The sequence below is a fragment of the Propithecus coquereli genome, unplaced genomic scaffold (assembly GCF_000956105.1).
Source record: "Propithecus coquereli isolate 6110/MARCELLA unplaced genomic scaffold, Pcoq_1.0 Scaffold212, whole genome shotgun sequence".
NCBI classification, from domain to species: Eukaryota; Metazoa; Chordata; class Mammalia; order Primates; family Indriidae; genus Propithecus; species Propithecus coquereli.
The window spans coordinates 2,611,137-2,636,260 of NW_012146301.1; the positions used below are offsets into that span (position 1 = coordinate 2,611,137).

A 25,124-nucleotide genomic window follows, 5' to 3' on the forward strand; every position below is an offset into this window, starting at 1 on the left:
TCCATGTGGCTCGTGCATTCCTCTCTCCCACTTGGAATGCAGAGGCTGGGAAGTCTCTCCAGGGTCTCCTTTCTCAGCCTTCTGCCCAGGGGAGCTTAACTCCACTTCCAGAGACAAAGGGGAACTGACAGCCCCCCCCCCCACCTCCTCAGCCAGGCCCTGAGGGGGTTTAACAGGGATCACTGCCAGGGACAAACATTTGCTTCCATTGTTTTCACCTGCTGGCCCCTCCCAGCTGAGGACTCTTAGGTCTCTGCCATCTCTGGACCCTGTGAAATCGCTTTATCTCGACTTGGGTTTTGTTGGAGACAATTCCAGTTCTTCACATAATCTATCTTTGTTTTCCTAGACTCTTGGCCAAGGTTGTCTGGGTAAGTGTGTTCCCAGGACAGTGTCCTAGAGTACAACGGAGTGATTTTCTAAAGAACTGGGACATGAGATCTAACAAGCCTGATGTACGTCGGGGGAAAATGGGCCAGAATCTTGGAAATCCCAGTGACTCAGACAGCCTGGCCTGCACTCCCGAATCTCCCCCAGGGCTCAGGACAGTGAGGTGTCACTTTATCCCTCCGAGACCACCCGCACAGCCCCAGGCACACTCACCTCTTCTTCCTCAAGGTGACTCGGCACTGTGGGTGAGCTCCTGGCTACACTCACCTATGTCTCATTAAACATTAATATTCCTGGCACATTCAGTTTTTGTATCTCCAGTTATACTGCTCCTCATTCTTCAACATTAATTATTAACACAACTTGCCCGGGCTTTGTTTTATATTTCCTCTTGGTTATCATTTTCTGGGATAAGCAAGATTTCCACATTGGTCAAGAATGGCTCCAGAGAGCTGCCTACTCCTGACCGCTGTTAGTACCAGTGTCCACGTGAGTCCTGCCTCTTCTGACCCACCTTGGTGCTGTGTCTGGCCGTGGAGGTGTTAGAGCAGAATTGACCGGGAACACACCGAGAGGCACACGGAAGCATAGCAAAACAGATTTTACTATGCCGGGGGGCTCAGAGGGGACTTGCCACCAAATTCTGAGCCCTGAACACAGAGTGCGCAGTCTTTTATACATTGCGCCTAGGGAGGAAGCGGGGCACAGGTGACAGTTGCAATGTGGTTATCTTCAGCGGGGCCAGGGTCAGCCACCTGGGTTCCTGGTACGGGAGTAGCTGCAAGCAGTTTACAGAAGCGAAAGGGATGGCTGTTAGGGGAGATAGCAGGGGTGGAGACTTGTCAGCGGAATTTTCTACTTCAGAGGCTCTTCTGAGTTCTGAGACACGTGGCCTTACTTTACCTGGGACTACGAACACTGAAAGGAGATGAGATTCTGGAATGTGCAGTGCAGGCCAAACACCATGCAAGGGATAGTGGTCCTCCTGACAGACCAAGTGCATGCCATCTTCAGAAGAAAAGCACCTCTGTGCAGCAGAGATTCTCCTACTTAGAAGAACTTGGGACACCTCCACCTGGGGCCCTCAGGGGCTCCATGGGGGGCCCTGGGCTCATGACCCTGGCAAATGACCAGACTTCTGAGCCTCAGTTTCTCTGTCCAGTGAGACCCCAGCACCTTCGAGAGGAGGGCGGGCACCCCTAAGAGAGCAAGTGCCTGGAACGGGTGGGTCCAACAAATGGTGGTTGTTTTGAATGAAATAAACAACAAAGAGAAAAACATTAATTCTGCTTAAAGGTCACGCCCCACACCTCCCTGCCCTGAGAAGGTACGGGAGACAGGGCATCAGTGCCCGGGCTGCTGCAAGGTGAGGACAGTAGTGGGGTGCAAAAGGACCAGGCTTGGGGGCCTAAGTGACCTCGTTCACCCTTACTGGGGCTTAGGTGATGCTTGAACGGGGACAGAAATTCCCATCAGGCCTATCTCGTAAGCGCCCCATGAAGGCTCAAATTACGGGCAGTACGCAGACATCACTGTGGAATTTTACTCTTCTACAAAATGGCACGCCCCTGCCCATGGCCTGTGTGGACCTTGACAGAAACTACCCCAGATATTCTACACAACTGAGGTCAGTGAAGCCCTGAGTCTTGACTTCCATTTTCATAAATACACTTAAGTTTTGCACAGGAAGAAAAATGTTTTTCTTGTATGAACACCATCCTCTCCGAACCAAGTATCACAGCAGTTATCACACCTGGCTCTCACATAGCACGTGCCTATCTAACTGACTTCAGCCTCACGGTGGCCTGTGGAGCTGGACTTAGGAGGAAGCTGGGACAGAGAGCACAGGCGACCTGCCCAAAGCCAGACAGCTCACAAGCAGCTGAGCAGGGCTGGGGTTCAAGCCCTCAACCACCTGGAAGAAAGGGCTCCTGTCCCCTCACCCCCCGCATACTTGGAAAAGCAAGCAAATCAAGGGGTTACTCACCTTGAAAGCAAAGCAAAGGCCACATAATCTTTACTTAGATAAATCCTATGTTTACATCTGTTACGGGCTGAATTCTACCCCCACCCCAAATTCACGTGTTGAATTTCTAACCCTTGCACCTCAGAATGTGACTGGATTTGGAGATAAGGTCTTTACAGATGTAATGAAGTCAAAATGAGGTTGGGTGGATGCTAATCCGATGGGACTGGTGCCCTTACAAGAGGAGGAGATCAGGACACAGACACACGCAGAGGGAAGACCACGTGAGGACACAGGAGAAGACAGCCATCTCTGAGCCAAGGAGAGACCAGCCCTGCCGACGCCTTTGTCTTCCTGCCTCCAGAACTGTGAGGAAAGGCACTTCCGTGTTTAAGCCAGCCAGGCTGCGCGGTCCTTTGTCATTGCACCGTAGCAAACTAACACACGTCACCACGAAACACTGCAGAGCACTGAAGCCGGCCCTGCCAGGATGCCCTTTTCTGCTCTCCCCTCTGTTTGGGGATCTCGACTCTTCTCTCGGCCTCTCCCCACTGTGCTCAGGCATGAAGAGCTGCCGCACAGCTGCCCTGGGTGTGCCATGCCACTGTCTACAAGCCATCTTGCTCAGACCGGGCTCCCTGCTTTCCTCGAGTTCTTCCCCAAGGCTGGTGGCTCACAGCCATACTGCCCTGTTGTCCTCCACTGCCTGGCCCTGCCACGTCCAGGGGACCTCAGCAACCGGCCTCAACCCTTACAAACTGTAACCCTTTCTAATCTGGTCTCCCTTCTGGGATCCCTGCCCCACCACCTTCACCCCAAAGCCACACTGATCTGCCTGAGGCCGAACTCAGCCCTTCAGTGGCTCCCCAGTGACATTCAGGATGTCCCATCTCCTCTTCCAAGAAACTGGCCTCCCCAGCCTCGCCTCTCACCCTGCAGTCACAGCCCAAGCTCCACCGAGCTGACCTGCTGGTGCTCCCGGAACACTCCCTGGCTTCTCCACCTCCTAAACTTTTATTAACTACCTGGACACCCATTCACATCCTCCCACCCACACCCCAGCTCAGACTCCACCTCCGCCACAAGCTGCCTCTGACTTTCTGCGTCTTAGTCCATCCTAGCCTACATTCTCTCTCCTGAATTCCTTAAGGGCCAGGGACCCACTTTAACTTCGTTCCCCATGATGCAATATGTGTGAGAAAATGAACATGTTCATTCGTCTGGTCCTTGGGATTCTCAATTAGCCAATTTCTTTTCTCTAATTTGATCACAAAGAAATAACGAGATAGCTTTTGATATTTAATTCAAAACTCCCTCTGCCAACAGAAAGGAGCTACCCAGGGATCTCCAGCTCACTGCTCCACACACATGTATGTGCGCTTACTGCGGACGGAGAATGCAGGGGACCGCAGACAGGGAAGTGCACACTCAGCCACCACTGCCCACACAGTAACTGGACAACAGCACCCAGCGCCCGCTGAGGCTGGGAGGAGGACACAGACACAAGCTCTGCCCTACAGCTCCCGGTCTAGGAAAGAGGCTGGGCCCTGAAGCCAAAGAACTCTACAGTGGAAAAATGGTGCATAAATGGAGTTGTAGAAAAGAAATACTGACTGTTATGAGCTGCAGTGTGTCCCCTGAAAATTCACGGATTAAAGCCCTAACCCCCAGTAACTCAATGTGACTGTATTTGGAGATAGCATCTTTAAGGAGATGATGAGTGAGTTAAAATGAGGTCTTTAGGGTGGCCTTTAATCCAGTCTGACTGGTGTCCCTCTAAGAGGAGACAATCTAGACACACGAACAGACACCAGGGACACCCGGTGTCCCTCTAAGAGGAGAAAATCTAGACACACGAACAGACACCAGGGACACCCGGTGTCCCTCTAAGAGGAGAAAATCTAGACACACGAAGAGACACCAGGGACACCCACGCACAGCACATGGGAAAGACCACGTGAGACATAACAAGACAACGGCCATCTACAGGCTAAGCAGAGAGGCCTCAGAAGAAAGCAACCCTGTTGACACCTTGACCTTAGGCTTCTAACCTCTAGAACTGTGAGAAAATCCTGTTTTTTAAGCCACCCAGCCTGTGGTACTGGGTATAGCAAACTAAGGCACTGATCCACACTACACCGTGAGGACCCTCGAAAACACTGTCCTGAGCAAGAGGGGCTGGACACAAAGGGTGACATGTTATCTGAGCCCACTGATACGGAGTTCCCAGAATAGGTAAAGCCACAGTGACAGAAAGGAGCCTGGGGGCTGCCAGAGGCTGAGGGGGCAGGGGGTGGCGACTGCTTAGTGTGGATGGGTTTTCTTTCTTTTGGGATGATGGAAATGTTCTGGAGCTAGACAAAGGTGGTGGTTGCGCAACATTGTGAATGTACTAAATATCACTGAATTCTTCACTTTTAAAAAAAATTTCATAATATTACTGGGGTACAATTGTTTTGGTTACATGAATTGCTTTTATACAGTTTGAGACAAAGTTATAAGTGTGCCCATCACCCATATAGTGTGCATTGTACCTATGAGGTGTGAATTTACCCATCTCCTCCTCCCCCCCCACCTGCTTGATTTCTGTTGAATTTTACTACCATATGTGCACGAGTGTTGATCTATAAGTTTCAATTTAGCAGTGAGTACATATGGTTGTTGTTCTTCCATTCTCATGATACTTCACTTAAAAGAATGGTCTCCAGTTCCATCCAGGTTGTTATGGAAGGTTTTAGTTCACCATTTTTTTTTATGGCTGAGTAATACTCCATGGTATACATATACCACATTGTATTGATCCACTCATGTATTGATGGGAATTCTTCACTTTTAAATGGTTGTCTGTTACGTGAATTTCACCTCTATAAATAAACCTTTAAAAATGATACAGATAAAATATATTATTAGAATCCGATGTGTTGAATATCAAAGAGGTATTTGCACAGTGTGTCCTGAAGAACAGAAAAGAAAGGAATGAATTCTGCTTGTGAGTGACTTGGAAGTGGCCCCCGACTGCACCTCGTGAACCAACCTGATGGGGCAGGGGGAGGTTACGGTGCAAAGAGAAGAGGGGCTTCTAGGACGGTGTGAGCTGAGGACCCCAGTGCGAAGGCGCAGGGAACCCTCAGGGCTGTGGGCTACTAGGAGCCAAAGGACGAGGACTGGACGGCTGGAGCCGGGGCTGGCAGTGCAGTGTGTGGCGCCCTGAGCCCTGCACGTGCTGCACGTGACGCCTCAACATTTATATCCCAGGCCCCTCCCCTAGAGAGTCTGATTTAGTAAACTGGGAGTTAGGGGACAGGAACCTCTATTTAAAATAAAATACAATATTTTAAAAAGCTCTCCAGGTGATTCTGGCAATTAACCTTTTGGGAAACTATGGATTGTGGGAAGGGTCTTTCAGTTTTATAGTGATGGTCTTGAATTATTAACTTTTGGATTAAGGAGGATTCATCTTGCTCTATGTACTGTAAACACAGATAAGGTATACTAATTCATTTTCACGGGATTTTCTAAGAAAGATTTCTGCTTAACCTTCATCTACATGGAAACTTCAATTAATCAAAAAAGTAAATTTCACACCTTAAAGATTTAACATTTGTACAAATATTTTTTTAAAAAATGCTCTAAGTGTCCAAGTTATACAAAAGGAAAATAAAATACATAAAAATGACAATAACACAAAAAACCTTAGGATAATCAAAAGGTAACCCTTCCAAGTTTAGTACATATTAGCCCTTTAAATTTCCCATCATTTAATGTAACTATGAGACCATTCTTTAAATAGTAACGCTGAGTACCCATTTTCTAAGAGCATTATGTTTTTACTCTCCTATGATTCAAAGTCAACCGAAGTATGAATATTAAGCAACAAGAATGACCATCTGAAAACTGTGGAATAAATTACATTTTTTACTTTCAACACCTGGTGTCACCAGCATAACAGAGTACACAGCTCCGAGTGCTCTGCGCTGGGTGTGCCCGAGCGAGGTGGCAGCCGCCGTCACAGGGGGGCGGAGCCCCAGGCCCGGGTCACCCTTCCAGAAGCAGGATTTTAACCACACCCCAGATGGCTGCTATTTCTGGGGAATGTACAGGTTTAAAGGACGGTTGTTATGTTTGTTTTTCATTTTCAGCACAATGATGCAAGAAGACGAGAGTGATCTAGACCTGAAACAGCTTCCCTACGATATTTCACGAGCGAGGGCCAGTCCACCTCCTCCTCCCCAACTCCTGACTCTGTTGCCCACTACAAATGCAGCTCTACTCCCAAAATTCACAGATAATCTTGTTCTAACTGGCTTGGTGATGACGTGCCTAAAACTAAAAATCCAAAATCTCTGTAGAAACTTCGTTCTTTAAAGTAATTTGTGTTCAGGTCAGAGTTCAAAGAAAGGGAAGATTTCAAAAGGAGAGACACTAGCCCTTAACGGTCATGAGTGCAGATCAGAGTGTTGTCCAAGCATCAGGGATCACTCAGAATGTTAAAGCCTGGTCCAGTCAACCTACCCGACAACATTAACAGCTTTCATTTGCCCATTTAACTACTGACAGCCAAGGAACTGCCGCACTTACAAGATATAACTGAAAAAATAACAGCCCTGATATTTCACAACTTGAAAATGTGTTTTAAAACAAAGTCACTGCCACGTAGCTCTCACAGTAAAGGGATCCTGCAAAACCCTCTTTGCAGAAGCCGGTTTCTGCCCACTCAGGGCCTTGACCCTCTGCCCTCCCTGGCTGTGTGCAGTTTTTACACCTGATAACGATGCTCCTTCCTTCTTCCCCACATAAGTCCATCCTTGATGACCGTCTCTGAAACGGCTTCGCTGCCACTCCCCACCAAAGCTGGGGTGACCTCTCCAAGACACGTGCCGGGCCGTGTCTGCCTGTGTGGCCACATGGGCTCTGGTGGGCAGCCTCTCAGACAGCCCCCACCGAGCCTGCCCCGGCACTCCTGTCCCCATGTGATTCCTGCCCCTGGAACACAGGCCAGGTTTAGTGACCCACTTCCAACAGATAGAAAGCAGATGAAGCGGGGATGTTACTTCTAAGATGAGGTATGTAACGACTGTGGCTTCCACCTTAGGAGCTTCCTCTGCTCTCTCCCTCGGCTCCCTCACTCTGAGGAAAGCCACTGGCGCACTGTGAGCTTCTCTACAGAGGTGCCACGTGGAGAGGCACTGAGGCCTGCCAACTGTCACGTGAGCGGGCCTGAGCTGCCCACGGCATGGCCAACACCCTGGCTGCAGCCTGTGAGAGACCCCAGGCCAGAATCACTCGGCCAAGCAGCCCTCAAATCCTGCCCCATACAAACGGTGGGGTAAGATTTGTTTTCGGCCACTAATTTTGGGGGTGATTTGTTCCTCAGCAATAGCTACATTCCAGAGGGCTGAGTCTAAATTTCTTTGCGCCGCTCACAAAGGCCAGGTCCCGCCCCGCTGTGCCTCACCTGCGCTGTGGTAGACCTGGTTTCTCTCTGCTCACAAGGCTGCTGCCGCCTTTAAGGCCCCCTAACTCTTCTTTCCTCAACATCCTGCCTGGCAAAATCCCCCTCATCCTTCAAGGTTTCCAGGTCACTTCAAATGTCACCCCCTGTGAAGTCCCCCTGGAGCCTGAGCCCTGGGGGCGGAACTGATCCTGGAACACTTGCCACGCACCTGCTGGGGTCGCCATCTCCCTGGACTGCTGGCAGGGCCCAGGCACCAGCGACCTGTGCTTCCCGACTATCGACCCTGGTTCTGGGGCGTGGTGGGGGTTTCCTGAACATCCGCGCCGACAGTAAACCATTGGTTAGTTGCCAACCTGATGTCTCTTCATCCCTGAACATGTTAATGTCTGTTTCCTACTGGGACATCTCTCATCTAACCACACGCAATCCCCAACATCAGGCAACATCCAGGACTAGGATTACCACCTTCTCTCAGGCCCTTTCGAGCTTTTTCAATTGTCCTAAAGACATGCTTTACAGCAAAAGGACCCAGCACAGAATCCCAATTGCATTCAATAATCAAGTCCTTTAAATCTGACAGTTTAAATCTGCAACAATCCCTCAGTCTTTCTTTGACTTTTATGATCTTTTAAAGACTTCGGGCGACTGCATTTGTTGACTGTCCCTCAAGTTGGTTTTGTCTGATGTTGCCTCCTGATCAGATCCACCTGTAGCAGGAATCGCAAAATGATGCCGTGTTCTCGCAGCACATGATTTCAATTTGTCTCACTATTGACGACATTCACTCTGATCACTTGACGAAGGTGGGGACTGCCAGGCTTCTCCATGGGGCAGTTACTCGTGTGCCCTTTACAGTTGGTAGGTATCTTGTGAGGAGTACTTTGTGCAGGTATCTCATTCACCATCAAACCTGCCACTTGTGCATTTGTTTCTATCTGTATGGACTTATGTTTTCCTATTACATCCAATGCTACCGTTATTTCTTTTAATGCTCAAATTGTCCCTAATTGGACAGATGGAGCTAATTCCAAAAGGCTTCCCTGTCCCCTGGACCCATCCTCATCATTCTTGGAGCACTTCCCTTTGTTTTCTGTCTCAAGATATTCCAGGCTCATCTTGTGCCTTCCCTGAACCAGCCCTGGAATCAGCAATTCTCCAAGGAGCCCTCGTTCCTCTTAGCTAAAAATGGTATTTGGAAGCCAAGATCTGGGTGTGAGGTTTGCTTATTGCTACTGGGTACGTCTGCCACCAGCTCCCTCAGAGGAATACGTGCCCGTATCTACATGCACACATACACACATTTACTTCTCCATCTATATTTACTGAAAAACACACCAATACGCTCAACCCAACCCACACCACAGGATTCATTCCGATTTTCTGCATTTCTGTATTTGTAACTCTCTTCTCTGACACTGGGAAACCTGGCTCCCATTAGCTTTGGTGCAGAACTTATCCTTCCATATGTAACTAATTTCCAATCTCAGCCACCACCATCTCCCCTGCTCGGGCTCTGACGCTGCATCAGGACGACCCCCTACAAGGTCAGCCTGCTCACTCGACTCAGGCTCGGACTCTCCACACCAGGTTCCAGGGCTGGAGACAGAGACTTCATCTCTTCATGGGGGGAGCTGCAAAGCCACGCTGCACAGGTACGTGCGTAAGGGCGTGAGAAGGCTCTGCAGCCGTGGGTGCAATCAACGCACCAGGCCCTCTGTCTCACTGTGAGCCTGTGGCTTCCATTCTCGAGCTCCCCTCATGAGAGAAAAACGGCTGGTGGAGCTCCAGCCACAGTGCTGCATCAAAAGGAGCAGGAATGAGGAAGGCAGGTGGGGCATGAGGGCCCTACTTCCAACTGAACCAAGTTCCTTTGCAAAACCTCCCTGGAAGTCCCACACATTTCTGCTTCCCTCTCGTTCACCATAACTTAGGCCCACGAGTCAGTCTGGCTAACGCAGAATCAGAAACCAAGAAAGGACAGAATGGGTACTTAGTGGCAACTAGCAGTTTCTGCCATTCTCACTTTTCATATTTACTGGCCAACAACCTGCTGTCAGGGTTACTGAAGACCTCGAATGAACCTCTGGAAGCAGTCTGAGTCCTTATGCATCTCTAGGTTTATACAGTCCCAAGGAATGTCCCCCTGCATGCACAGAAAATCTCAGAGATGGTTAAATGGCAGCTCGGATGATGTATCAGTACTTCTTTGTTCATCTAAAAATCCCATATGTGAGAAAATGTTGCTATTGGCCTCCCCAGGCGTTTGCTGAGTCTCCAAGAAAACGACCCCCTATGAGGACAGTTTATAGCCCTTTAGCTGTGTGAAAACACGGTGCCAGAGCAGATCAAAGCGCCAGCCCCAAATACTGCGGCATTAAAGAGACGGGAGCAAAGAGCGATGACAACAGTCCTAACTCTCTGCCAATCAAAGGAAAGGAAGAAAGGAAAACGGGAAAATAATAATGAAGTGGAGGACACCCTCAGAAACACGGCAATCGGCACGTAAGAACCACCCTTTTGGAAGTAGGGAGATTTATTTTGCAAAATCCCCCAGGAGGCAAGCCTTGGCAATACGTTTCAGATAAACTCATCTGAATCGATGCCGTGTCTCTGCAAGGAAAATTGAAGGGGCCCTTATTTAAGGCAAAGACATTACAGAAGTTTTTCTCATTATCAATTAATACATCAGTGCCATTTTTTGATATTGTTCTTATATCGTTCGGGTCGTAGATGTGTAGTGTGACTCCCTGCAGCAGGAGACAGTGTGGGGTGGGCAGAGCACACACTTTTGAACTAGATGTACTTCACTTTGAAGTGAAGTAAAACCCTGCCATCTTTTAGCTGTGTAACTTTGTTCAATGTATTTCATCTCTCCCAGCCTCTCAGCCCATCACCCATCAAATGGGGTAATAATGCCCACCTCAAGGACTGATGTATGGAGATAATGTACATAGACACACATTCTGGCCCACAGGTGATTTTTAAAACTATTAGCCCCCTTCTGAGAGAAGGGTAAATCACAGAATTACCATAAGGACTAAATAATAGAATGTATCACAGATATAATAATGCCTGGCATATAGCTTGTGTCTAATAAATATGTACCTTACTCGTCCATACAAAAAGCCATATATTAAACTAGTGTTCTTTATAATGAAATTTAACCCTTTATGCACAGAAAAAAATCACATAAATGCTACTCTGCATTAAACACAGCACACTACAAATGATGTAGCACACACGTTCCTAACAGCACTATTCACAATAGCCAAGAGGTAGAAGCAACCCAAGTGTCCGTTGACAGATGAGTAGATAAACAAAGTGTGGTGCATACACTCACACGATGGAATATTATTTAGCCTTAAAAAGGAAGGAGATTCTGACACACATTCCAACATGGATGAACTTGGAGAACATTATGCTAAGCAAAATAAGCTAGTCACAAAAAGACAAATGCTGTATGGTTCCACTTATGTGAGGTACCTGTAGTAGTCAAATTCATAGAGACAGAAAGTAGAATAGTGGGTGCCCAGGGCTGGGGGTAGGGAGAGACTGGAGGGGTTGTTTAATGGATACAGAGTTTCAGTTTTGAAGATGAAAAAGTTCTGGAGATCGGCTGCACAAAAATGTGAATATACTTACTACCATTAAAGTGTTCATTTAAAAATGGTTGAGATGGTAAAATTTATGTGTTTTTTTCTATAACTAAAAAATATAAATGATTTAAGTTTTTCATAAGAATACAGGGTCATCATGCTGATTATTATGGGCTGTGCTACAGATTTATGCAGTTGCTGTCCAGCACTGAATCCACATCAGGCCTCTGGATGTACTCCAGAACCTGCTTTCTTGAATAGATACCTGGGATTTATTAGGATACAGCTGCCAAAGGAAAAAGTGGAACTTGACATCTTTTGCTATGTAATATTTGCTAACACCATTTGGAGAATCACAGGGTGTTAAAGCTGGAAGAAACTTTAGAAATTACATTTTAAAGCTGAAGAAAGTGAAACCTACACTTTAATCAGACTAAATGATTTGCCCAAGATCATACAGGTAGCAATCACAAGAAGAGTAGGGAAAAGAGAGAAACCGTATCTCCCCGCTCCCTCTACAATCCTCTGGACAGGGCAATACAATGGACGCCACTCTCTCAAAGTCCTTACCTTTGAACTGCACTGTTGACCATGCTGCCACCAGGGGGCAGCAGGTGTATAGTCTCGTATTCTAAAACCCCAGATTACAGGCCCCAAGGCATTTCCATTATCCCCTCCACCCAACCCCCAGAATACATACATACACATATATGTCACTTTATTAACACAATTCCAACAATTCTAAAGTTTAAAGGAGATCCATAAATAACTTTTTAAACAAAACAAATACTTGGGTCAAATTGAGGTAATAATATCCTTACTAAAACTACTCTATTTCTGATTTATTCCAGACCTAATTGGTGTAATGGACCTATAAATATGCTTGTTTTAAACCAAAAATGACTTGACTGCAGAAATCCACCCCATTTTTTTTTTTTTTAACACTTTGAACCAAACCTTCCTGGTACATGGCCTCTGAGGCTTTGAACCACAATCACCTTAAGATGCCCAAATGGCAATCTGTCCTCAATAATCCTTTGCCAGCTGTTTTTTCTTTCTGATGTCCCTACATTAGAAAGGTCTGTCAATACGTCTAACACTCCAGCAACTTTTCAGAAACAAAAATAGGGAGATGCAAGTCACAAAATAAAACCTACATGCCACCTTTCTTCCAAGTAGATGACAGAAACCTGTTTTTTAAATACCACCACCCCCTGGAAGCCCAACCTCAGCAGCTCATGGAATAAGCCTGAGTTACAGACAGGGCCTCCCTCAGCAATCGCCCTGTGTACCTGGGGACTTTTACAGTTTCACCTGGAGGAGCAAGAGACGACAAACAACATTAACAGTGGTATTCTGGTAACTAATCCAGGAGTCAACTCTATACTTTCAAGCAATAGCCACCAGTGATCATGGTTCACAAACAGAAATTTAGAGTAGCCCATTTAAAAAACAACAGTGGCACTATAAAGTGCATTCAAAGAAATTACTCTCTGCTTATGTCCAATTTGCTTTCATATAATTAACTATTTGCTGATCGATCCAGTCTAGCATGGCAAAAGCAAATATGGCACTCTTGGTTACTGAGGGTAAAATGAGACATTCACAAGCTGAATATAACAAATTGTTGCAAAATGCATCATGTATTCAGATATTATTCTGTAATCTTTTGATTACAGAGCTCTCAATTGGTGACATTTAAAAATGAGTTCTGTCTATATAATATTCTGGTTTTAATTTATTTTTTGTATAGACTAGTTACCATATTTAAATGTGGAAAATTATCAGTAAACCAAATATATTTATTTTTATAACAGGTATATAAAATAAATTCAGTAATTCATTCAAAAATTATTAAGAACAATTTTTTAAGGCTGGGTGTGGTGGCTCACACCTGTAATCCTAGCACTCTGGGAGGCTGAGGCTGGAGGATCCCCTGAGTTCAGGAGTTCGAGACCTGCCTGAATAAGAGTGTGACGCTGTCTCTACCAAAAATAAAAAAAATTAGCCGGGTGTGGTGGTGCACGCCTATGGTCCCAGCTACTCAGGGGGCTGAGGCAGGAGGATCACTTGAGCCCAGGAGTTTGAGGTTGTAGTAAGCTATGATCATGCCACTGCACTCTACCCAAGGCGACAGAGTGAAACTCTGTCTCGAAAAGAAAAAAAAAGAATAATGGTCTAAAATCTCAAAAAACCTAAAATCAGATCATTAAAAATGGAAATAACAGAACTACTAGGATGGCTCAAATAAAAAACAAACTGATAATATGAAGTGCTGACTAGGATGTGGAGCAACTGGAACTCTCACACATTGCTGGTGGGAATGCAAAGTGGTACAGATACCCCAGAGAGTTTCTTATCAAATTAACGACTATCATATGATCCAGCAATTGCACTCCTAGGAATCTACCCTAGAAAGATGAAAACTTTTCTTCATATAAAAACCTATATACAAACATTTATAGCAGCTCTACTCATAATCACCAAAAACTATAAATAATCCAAATAGCCCTTTGGATACGGACAGACACGCTGTGGTATGTCCAGACAATGACAATAAGAAAGCGTACACACACAGATGAATGTCAAAGGCACTGTATGGGTGAAAGAAGTCAGTCTCAAAGGTTAATACTATATAATTCCATTTATATGACATTCTGGAAAAGGCAAAATGTATAAAGATGGAGAACACATCAAGGATGTCAGGGTTGGGGGAGGGGAAGAGTTTGACTACAAAGGGGCAGAATGAGGGAGGGTTTGTTTTGTTTTCTGGTTTTCCTGGTGGTGAAACCACTCTATATCAGGATTGTGGTGATGGTCACAAGAATTTACACATTTTAAAACTCAGAGAATTGTACCAAAAGGTTAGTTTTACTGTATATAAATTTAAGTAATAATAATGAATGAAAGCATGAGAACATGCGACTACTCTAAAATGGTTAAAAATGAAAGGTAAAAGAATAAGAGTACTCTGCAAGAAATCAAATTAGTGCCTGGCAAACATTAATTATTATTAAAGAGACCTGAGAGGTGTAAAAACCAAATACAACGAATGGGTGTTTTTTTATTCTGACCTGAATAAACCAACTGCACAGACCTCTTTTTAGAAAACTGGGGAAATCTGAACACAGTAGTAGATGATATTAAGGAATTTTTGTTCATCGTTAGTTAATATTGTACCTATGTAAGAAAAAACTTATAAATAAAATTCATACTAAAATATCTGGGGATGAAATGACATGATTTCTGGCATTTGCTTCAAAATTCTCCAGAAGCATAACAAACGAGACTCTAAAACACAAAGGAAGAGGGCAAACGGAACAAGTGTGGCAAAGCTGGCACAGTGCACACCCCTCTGATGCCGGGTGACTGGCACGTGAGGGCTGTTAGCTCCACCTCTGAGCATGTCTGGAAACATTCCCAGTACAACACTGAAGGGGGAAAGGAGGGAGAAAACAGGGAGGGAGGAAGGGAGGGAGGGTTCATTTACTTGGAAGTGTCTCTGTCTCTGCAGGAGCCAAGCTAAGGCCAGTTTGTACCTAATTATTATGCCGAAAGGGCAGGAATGATATTCCCACTTGCCTTTCTTCGTCAGAGGTTTGTTATTTATTCAGGCACAACTAAAAGACCAGAAGAAAAAGACAGGAAAGGGAAATAGATGTTTTCTAAGTGAGGCCTGGATCACAAAGTTGACTTCGAAAACCATTCATTTGATAAGGAGATACTGACACCTCCAAGTCACAGAGAAATCTGAGCACCAAGCATGCTCTTCCTTGCTTTCTACGATAGACAGCCGCTGCCTTTGCCTCTGCAGCTCTCATCCCAAACACTGCCAGTGTTGGTTACCAATGGCTTTGCTACAGTCATTCTGCCAAAGCAACATGATAAAACACCTACACACGCCACCTCTACACTGAAACCTGGGCCACTGGAGTTCAGAATGTGTTCCATTTGCTTCACATACTTGCAGGTTAGCACAAATGGAAAGTGACCACAGAGACTAGAGAAACCTTGCAAGCAGCAGCAAGTAACCGAGCTTCTGGAAAGTTCTTGCAGCCAGTGTATTCACAGTGTATCACAGTGGATCTCAAGCACTGGGATGCTGGTACACCTGGTTTATCTGTGAATCCACCTGACATCTACTATAAAAGATCTTGCTGTTCACAATTCTTCATCTGACTATCACATTAACAGTGACTTAGACTTTGTAAATACTTCCAGGAATGCCATCAAATCGTTCTTTATTCATTTATAAGATCCACTAATTTCCTCTCATAAGCTTTTACTAGGCTTTTGTAGTCTGTATCTGACTTTGCAGAAAACTGTATCAAAGGAGAAAGAGCAATTCGAAGCAGGCAGTGGTGATTATTCTCAAAAATAGTGGCTCAAACAACACTTTTCCAATCTCAATGCTCATAAGTTAGTGAAATCATCATGAGATGTAGAAATATTAATAACTTTCATTAACTTATCTGCTGCATATACCTAAGTGCAGATGACAAAAACAGGAAGAGGAATTTAACTCTCCAAAGCGTAATCTGAACAGATGGACATGAGCACAGCATCGTATGAGAAGTTCTCTCTCATTTACTCTTCCACACTCTAATTTATTTACTCTGGCATGACTCAAAACATCAGAGTTCCATAAAAACACTCTTGACTAACTAGAAATGAATTCTTTCTTACCAGGTGCCACTATGCGGAAGGCGCTGTGGCAGAACCAAAACGAGGACAGCGTGGTTCCCATCCAATCAGAGCTCACGGTCTGGCAGTGTTCAGGCTCGTATGAAAAAACAATTAATCACACAAGACAAAATAACATGAAATTTAAATAAGTAAAACAGCAGCTGCAGCAAACACCAATGATGTGCAGGGGCGGAATTCCCACAGCTGTGGGCTGGATAGGGCTCAAAAAACATGGTACCCCACAGTGAAGGCCTCAGAAGCAAAGTTTCTCTCTGACCTTATCTCACCCTCCTGTCTCTAGCTCCCCATTCTACCCTGAGGCTAGCCAGAGAAACCACAATCCCTCCTCCCCAAGGTAGCTCTTAGAAGCCGGACCTCTTCCAAAGCCAGCCATGAAACCAAAAATATGACTCCAATCTTCCCCCCTACCTTTCTGTGTAACAGGTGGCCATAAAGAAATTATGGAATGAGACCCTCATTCCAGAGGGGTCCTGCCCCATGCCTGGAAGGAGGAAACGCTACAACAGAGAGGCCAAGAAGAATCCAGACAGACAGGCCTGGCTGGGTTTCCCCACTCGGTCTATTTCCATGAGCTCATACCCTTTTTGTCTAACTGCATTTTTTACACGGCTGTCCCCCTTCACAGAACTTCAGCATAAATATGGACAGTCCGCCCTGTGTCTTTGAGTCTTCATTCTGAAAGCTCCCATGCCATGTAACACTATGATTAAATAAATGTGTTTGTTATGCTTTTCTATTGTTAACCTGTCTTTGTCATAGGGTGTCGGCCATGACCATTATGATGGGGAGAAGAGGGAGTCGAAGGCGGCTTCTGACCGCAGTTGAGCTCTGAAGAAAAGATTTCACGTGTGGAACCAAAGTGTCCTTTCATCCAAAAGCCCCTCCTTTCAATGGTGAGGAAGGGGGGACCTGAAGGATAAGAACAGGACAGGTGTGGAAGAGTAGCCTGAACACACCTGGAGGATTATTAGCACGTGGTCTTAAAGTATCTGCCACAAAACGCCTGGAAAGCTGCTCATATCCCACAGTGACTATCGTATTACAAAGTGAGGTAGACTGTATAAAGGCCCCCCCAAAGTTGTCCATGTCCTAATCCCCAGAACCTTTGAATATGTACCTAACATGGCAAAGGGACTTTGCAGGTGTGATTAAGTTAGAGATCATCCTGGGTTATCCAGGTGGGCCCTAAATCCAATGGTAAATGTCCTTATGAGACAGAAGAGAAGACAGACACGGAGGAGGGGGCCAAGTGAAGACGGAGGCAGAGACTGGAGTTATGCAGCCACTAGCCAAGGAAGGCCTGGAGCCACCAGAAGCTAGAAGAGATAAGGAAGGGTTTTCCATAGAGCCTTTGGAGGGAGTGTGGTCCTGCCAACACCTTGATTTCTGATTTTGAATTTCTGTGAAATACGAGAGAATAAATTTCTGTTGTTTTAAACCTCCCTGTCTGTGGTAATTTGTTATGGGAGCCCTGGAAAGCTAATACAGTTACTAAGTAACTCTTCTCTCTATCAAGTCAGGATAGCAAAGGCTGACCTGGCTTCATGTGCTCAGTGTGCTACAACCGCCAGGATGCCTAAGGGACGGAAGAACTGCTGTGGGAAGCCATGGAATCTCCATGCTGCAGATCTGACAGCTAAGATATTCTCAAGGTAGTAGAGTCTCATTTCAATCAGCCCAAAGAAAGTATCTGGCCCAGTCCAGAGTTTCAGGACTAAAGATAAAAGGAACTGTACATAAAAATTGGACTGTAGTTGATTAAGTTGGTTCCCACAGGGTTACGAGTTAGCAGTTCTGATATTGCTGTACATGGACACAAACACTGAACAAGTAAGGAAGGGATGGCTGGTGGAGAGAGCCAGCTTTCCCACTGCTGGCGCGGGAGGTCACAGGCTCCTGGTCCATGTGGTAAATGATGACAGGTGGAGACACCAGTGTCAACTCAAGTCTAGCTTACTACAGACACAGATGGCTACACACAGTAGTTACAGATATGTGCATACACACAGGTTAGTATACTTATACGGTTTTCTGTTCCATCAGGTGAGGGGACCCAAAAGTCATGACACTGCAGTAGAAATGAGCGCACCCAGCATCCAGCTCTTGGTTTCTAATACCATTTCCAGTAGACGGAACTGAGGCTCCTTGGAGAAATGGCCGAATCTAAGACTGGTGCAGGGAATATATAAGATGAATCTGGAGCATCTAGTAGGGCCAGAAAGCAAGGAAGTGCTCAAAAATAACCAACCAACCAACCACAGTGATGGGAGTATGTCAGAGGGACACAGACGCCAAACAAGAGAGCTCCCAATGGGCAAAGCAGGAACAATTTGAGGAACAAAATAAGCAGTACTGGATTATAAACTAAAGTATAAGATAAATATCCATGAGTCCCTAACGATATAAATGACTAAATAAATAAATGTGAGAAAATAGAGAAATCTCGTTTGTGCAGAAAAGATTCCAAATACTTTATGTAGATACTTCACCCTCAACGAGGAGAAGCATCACTCCTCCCTCCTCAAGTGCAAGGGGCTCACAGTGACTTTCCTTCAAAGAGTACAGTATGATAAGAGGGGAAAAAGTGTAACTTTACAGCAGACAAACCTGACAAACACTACTTCAGCCAGGTCATCAGGTCAACAGCAAAAGGGATAAATCATGTTGACAGTATGTAGCCTTGAGATGATGTGATGAAACGGCAGTTTACGTCTTGGTCTTCCTCCCCCAGACCCACACCCCTGATAGCAGTGATTCTTGGTGTGGTGAAGGATAAAGCAAATGACTAATTATGCTACTGTTGTTGGGAACTGAGATTTTTGGAGTGGAAGAAAGAGGTATGGATAGAAGATCTATGATGTTAAGCAAAAAAACCCTGTAGTCCAGAAACAGACTTGGAAGTTATCAGCATGAACTCATGAAATATTTTATCTCAAACAAGGTTTGCCTCTATCTCTGTCCATGGAAATGGCCTAAAAACAACTGCCAACCCAATAGCAATGAGCACCCCATGGTCCAGATTATGGTTTCTAAATACCATTTTTCAATTTAAAACAGCTAACCAGGGTGCCTAGGAGAAATGGCTGATTACAGGTTTGGGGCAGTAAATCTGACCATGACTTCCTCTTGCTGTTGAGATAAACTTCGAAACTTAGTATGACCCATAGGACCCTCTCTGCCTCGCTCTCTTTTCCACCCCATCTCCTCCCTGCCAATGCTTCAGCCACACTCACCTCCTTTCATCTCTTCAAATCTGTGACTGGCAGAATAACAGCCCCTCCCCCTCCTCCACCAAAGATGTTCACATCCTAATCCCTGGAACCTGTGAACGTATCATCTTATAGGGCAAAAGGGACTTCACAGATGTGGTTAAAGTTAAGGATCTTGAGATGCAGAGATTAATCTGGATTATCCAAGCGGGTCCAACCTAATCACATCCATCATTAAAAGTGGAAAACCCCTCCTGGTCCAGATTCAAGAAAGAGAGATGTGATGATGAAAGCAGGGTCAGAGAGGGGCAACACTGTTGGCTTTAAAGATGGAGGGAAGGGCCAATAAGCCAAGGAGTGTGGGCAGCCTCTAGAAGCTGGGAAAGGAAAGAAAACAGACTCCCGCTAGAGCCTCCAGAAGGCTATTAAAAAGCTCAAAATTGCCCAGCTAGTCAGTGGCAGTGCCAGGATTAGAAGCCAGGTAGTCAGACACAGGAGTTGGTGCCTTTCACCATGACACTAACATATGTCTCCCATGTAAGAAACATAAGTTCTAAGAGCTTGTGCATTTATTAACATGATACCCCCAGTGTTCAAAATAGCTTAATAGCTGCTGAATATGAACAAATGGGACAAAGATGCATTTTTCCCACTACTATTTTTTTAAAGAAAACTTTTTTATTAAAAATCAAATATATGCAAAACTAGGGTAATGATATAATGATTCCTTAAATACCCATCTCCCAATGTTGACATTTATCCACACAGGGCCAATCTTAATGCCCACATTTAATTAGTTTGGTATTATACTATATGGTGGAAATAGTCCCCCTACAATAGCATTCTTTTTCAGAATCACACGTTCCTAGTGCTCATTACATGTTCATTTATCTGTGTTAACATGGATTTTAAAAAGCAATGTTAAAATGGGAAAGTCTTTCTAAGCAAAACACAAAACAAACTGTAAAGGGGAGGTTGACACTTTTCACTACATAAAATTAAAATTTTCTGCAGAGCATAAATATTGTACACAAAGTATAAAAAGTTAGGGGGAGGGAAATATTAATAGTTGTAATATATTCGACAAAAAATTAGTATTCTCAATGTATAAATAATTCTAGCGAATAAGAAAAGACCACAACCCAATAGAAAAATGGATAAAGGAATGAACATATGGTTTCCCCCTATTATTCTTAAATAACAAAAAGACAACAGTTTCCAGCCAGCACTATTTGTCAGCCTACTTCCTCTGGTGCTGCAGAATTCAGGAACAATGAACATTCTAGAACAGAGAATAACAGTTCTCACCTGTAAGCTTGTTTCTTCAGAAACGTGTTGCCTTGGAATCCAGCACCACAGCAAGTCTTAAAAGCTTCAGAATCTTTCCACAGGACACAGGGAAAAGTGTGCCAACTCACACAGAGACCAGAAAGTGTATGTGGCCCAAATATCCAGTTCTTAGACCTGCTGGGAGGTGAGATAAGAGGAAGTCAACAGAAGAAAACGAGTGTTTAAGAGATAAGGGGCTTAAAAACAAACAAATGAGCCAACATCCATTAGAAGGCAATCTCATACACAAGGAAGGAAAGTTATTTCCATTCAGTGGGAAAATATGGCCCACAAACTCAAGGGACCAAGGAATGCCTTGAATAAAGTTTCCAATGACCTAGAGAAGGGGTTCAAAGTTCTTGACTTCCTTCAGAAATAACAGCTATATCCTCTCCTACAAGTAAGGAAAGTAAGAAGAGAAAGAAAAAGTGTATTCTCAGCCATCAGGCAAAGCCTATTTTAGTAAAGTTGAGCTTCCCTGATGAGGGTTTCCAAGTCTTTTAAACTCAGATAAATTTAGATTTAAAAGAATTCAAACCACTTCTGAAGTAGACTTGCCAAAAATGGTGAACATGAACCTAATTAAGCCTTCAGATCTAACTTCCAATTTACAGGAAATAGAGGGGATAGAAGAGCGAGCTAAACCATACTACCCAAAAAGCAGCCAAATAAAACCTGAATGTACATTATGCTGTAGGCAATCAACCAAGTGACATCAATAAATCAATGGCATTAAAGAAACCCACCAGGACTGCTCTAGACCAGGCTCAGCAAACTATGACCTGTGGATAAGTACAGCCTTCGAGTGGATTTTAAAACTACCTTTGAAAATTAAATATTATTGGAACACAGCCATGCTCATTCATTTCCATATAACCTATGGCTACTTTTGCATGACAATGGCAGAGCTGAGCAGTTACCACAGAGACCACAGTGGCCTGAAAAGCCTAAAAGAGCTGGTATCTGGCCCTTCCCAGAAAAAATGTGCCAAACCCCTGCCCTAGATTGAAAGAGACAGCAGATATTCAGCAAAATACCATGTGTGGTTCTTGATTTGGATTTGGATTCACACAAACCAACAGTAAAAATAAGCATGTTTTTGAAGCCATCAGGAAAATCTGATCATGGACTGGGTTTTAGAAAACTGAAAGAATTATTGTCAATTTCATTAGGTGGTGATAATGGTATTATGGTTATACCAGAAAATGCCCTTTCTTTGGAGGCGCACACTGAACTATTTAGGGCTGAAATGTTACGTTGTCTGGAATGAACTGCTTTAAACTTCAACCACAACCAAAAAAGAAAAAAAAGCAGATATGGTCAAACAAGAATTGTGAAATCTATTTGATAGATATTAGGAAATTCATTATACTACTTCCCTGTGCTTTTGCGTTTGCTTAAAATTTCCCAAATAAAAAGGAAAAAAAAAATCAGAAAACTTTCATCAAAAAGTAGAGTTTATCACCAGAGAGCCTGTTTTTCAGGCACCCCTCTGGCTGCACCCCTCCCCACACAGAGTCCAGCCTCACTTAGCACACTGGCTGTTCGCTTTTCTCCGAATACAGTTTCATTTTAAGCTTTTTACCTTTGCTCATGGTGTCTACCACCAGAAACACCCTTTTCCACTCCTCTGCTTATAAAAATTCACTCCCTGCTTAAAGTCTGTTCCAAATGGGGCCTTCCCCACCGCCTTTGGTGTGTAATCACCTCTGGGTTCCAAGGGCACACTGCTTCTGGTTTTACTCTTCTTAGCATTTTAGCTGTTTACCGTGTCTGTTATCTCACAATGCCATAGAAACCCAAGACTTCCAATAGCCAGATCTTTTCTGTAAATCCACTGGAGGGGGTATCATAACACATTAGGAGCAAGCTCGGCCTATGAAGCTCAGAGGTCCAGGGCAGGTCCTCACAGGCTAAACAAGGCTATCTTGCCCTGGGCAGTTTCACTGACAATAGAGACCTTCAACTGAGTAACAGATTCCTGTTCAGCAAGATGCTGAGCTGTCATGTTTAAATGAGGCTCTCTTAGTAAAATCCCTACTATCTAAGGTTTGCCCAGATGAAGAAAGTTCTAGAGAGGACTGCTAAGATCGCTTGATTCTGTCCTTACTGTCACCTTTCCTTGAGCCCAGTCCCTCTTCAAACACTGCTGCACTACACCTCCATGCCAGCCTGCGGGGTGTCCTGACCCCCAGTAAAGGCCCTGGCTGGCCGTGGGTACAAAGCCTTCCGATGACTCCACTTCAAGAGCAGACATGAATTGGAGCTTTCAAGAGATCTCACTACGTCAAATAAAGAGTAAAATGAACAGACAATTTAACAAGTTAAATATACAGGTTTCTATCGCACTTCTATTCTACTCATTGCTACCCACTATCCAAGCTTACCAGGAATAACCACCCTCTCCAGGATTAGTATTAATAGTTATGGCCCTGGTTAGTAAGGTCAACTAGTCCATACAAAAATCTACCAATTAGAAACTAACTTAACTTTGCAAACTCGGCTTTTAAAATACAAATGCTCTCTGCTAGGGTAGAGTGGTCTGCTTATTCAGGAAAATTGGGCTTCTCCTGGGGGTAGTTTCAGGAAAGCAAGGTTTTGAGGGAAAATGAAGGCAAACTGCATTTCCCTCACTAACTAACTCCCTATTAGCATTTCAATAAATTGAATGGGGCCAGGGAAAATCTTCCTTTACAAGTAAATGTACATAAGGATGTGTGTGTGCGTGCAAGACCTACACTTTATATATATCAATCCAACTGATTTAGAGATATCCTTTCATTTTTAATTCAAGATTTTTCCCTGGGACGCTTAGCAAAACGAATAACATGCGTTTTTTTTTTTTTTTTTAAAAAGGCTCCAAGTTTAGTGTATTTTCTTATCACTTCAATTCTTATTACTTAAGCTTAGTGTCAAGAAGCTGCGTTCAAAAAACACCTACGTTGGATTTCAAGTGAGACTGTGGCTACCTTTGGCCAACAGAGTAAAGCAGCAGTGATAACCATACTCAGTAATCAAAGCAGTAAGAGAAAGTTCTCCAAAGAATTCAGGCGGTTCACTAATGACTCCAAAGAAACCTAAACCTAAGATAATAAATTCGCAAAAGTCATTAGTTTTTAGATTTTTTTTTTTTTTTTGCAGTTTCTGGTCTGCTCACAAACAGGTGTCTCTAAAATTAAAAACAGAATTTCCGAAAAGTGTTAGCCTCATTCAGCTCAAAGGTCCCTTTACAAACACCTTCTGAATAGTCCTCACTTTTCCTTCACTAGGAACGAGCAGCGTCTAGGCTTGCAGCCAGTTCCGAGCTTTCTCTGCCCTTCACCCAATTTGGCACTCGCGTCCCCCTGCCCCCCGTGGAGCAACTGCGCCAACGTGAGTCGGGGTCACGCGTCCCGTCCCTCTGGGCGAGCCCCGCAGGCCGCGCCCCAGGCCTCGCTCCCCACCGCGCCCGCGGGGGACGCCGGGTGCTGCGGCTCGGCCCAGACGCCGCGCCGGGAGCGACGCCCCGCGGTGCCCGGGACGAGCCGCGCGGGAGGCGGGGCCACCCTGTCCCCCGGTCCCCGCCCGCGCTCAGCGCCTCACCTGCCGCCCAGCCGGGACCGTCTGGCAAAGCGGGCCGGGGCCGCGGAGCGGAAGTGCAGGGCGGGGCGGACGCCCGGCACCCAGGCCGCCCTAGGCGGCGCCCCCTGCAGGCGGGACGCGTGGCTCGGCCGCTCGGCTGTCCCCACCCACCCCCTCGCCGGGCCCACGGGGACGCCCCGCCGCAGACACAGCGCGGCCAACTCCACACACCTGGGGACGACCCACACCGGTCACGCACACCCTAACACACCTGGGCTCTCGGCTCAGCCGTGAGTCCATGTTGGACCCAGACTCACCTGGGCCACCCCACATCAAACACACAGACTCACAAACGACTCCATAAACTTGGGGACACACCTCATCAGATAGATGCACCTGGGGATGCATCCTCTAGGACAGATGCACGCCTCACCAAGGCCTCACACCTGAGCATGCACACTCAGCACCAGTACCACACCGGGCACAGATAATCACACAGTCACACTGCCCGCTTATTAACCAATTCTCCTCTTCTGAATGGAACTGTGCTTGTAGGAAACAATGGAAGGAATGACTTATCACATGGCCCCTGGCCCCAGGACTAATTTGACCCCAGGAATGAAGAGGAGTGAGAACCAAAAGCTGAAGGGGAATTTTTCTCTAGATAAGTTGTTCATTTCGGGTGTACACAATGCCACTTGGGGGCCCAGGTGACCGGGATGCAGGGGAGTTCCCTCATAGGGACAAAAAAGTCACAGAGTGTCTCAGGCAATGGATTGGTCCGTCTAGCCAAGTGCTGGGCTTCTCAGGTTAGGGTTGGTTAGTTACCCAGGACCCCTTGACAAGCAACTGCTCAGGTGGTTTTAGGAGATGGGTTGACTTGCCCAGTCAGTTTGGTACAGTTGAGTCAT

General features: G+C 45.3%; 1 protein-coding gene across 1 annotated transcript in view; it reads right to left on the reverse strand.

Annotated features, from left to right (window-relative positions):
* GGACT (gamma-glutamylamine cyclotransferase) overlaps positions 1-20,679 on the reverse strand; it is a 46,565-nt gene extending 25,886 nt beyond the window's left edge. The window contains exon 1 of the mRNA XM_012644427.1: positions 20,632-20,679. The gene's annotated coding sequence lies outside the window, so the exon portion shown is untranslated. The remainder of the gene's footprint in view (positions 1-20,631) is intronic.
* Positions 20,680-25,124: the final 4,445 nt, after the last annotated feature.